Raw genomic sequence first — 251 nt, 5'->3', positions numbered from 1 at the left:
ACGCAGGCTGGGTTGTCAGGCTTATAGCATTATAAGAGATATAGCAAGACTAACTATAATGTACGGACCTGTCAGCAGATTAAAGAGACATCTGAGAAAAACAATAATATAGAGAATAATTGATTTTCTGGTGTTATAACTATGTATGATAGTCAGAAGATTATAATGTAGAAGAAAAGTGCGTCAGACGCTTATATATGCTAGACGCTTATATATCATGTTATTAAAATCTTAATTAACTTTAAATATAA

Source organism: Endocarpon pusillum (genome assembly GCF_000464535.1).
Source record: "Endocarpon pusillum Z07020 unplaced genomic scaffold C711795, whole genome shotgun sequence".
Classification (NCBI taxonomy): Eukaryota; Fungi; Ascomycota; class Eurotiomycetes; order Verrucariales; family Verrucariaceae; genus Endocarpon; species Endocarpon pusillum.
The sequence above is the reverse complement of the archived record's forward strand: the minus strand, read 5'-3'. Positions refer to the sequence as shown.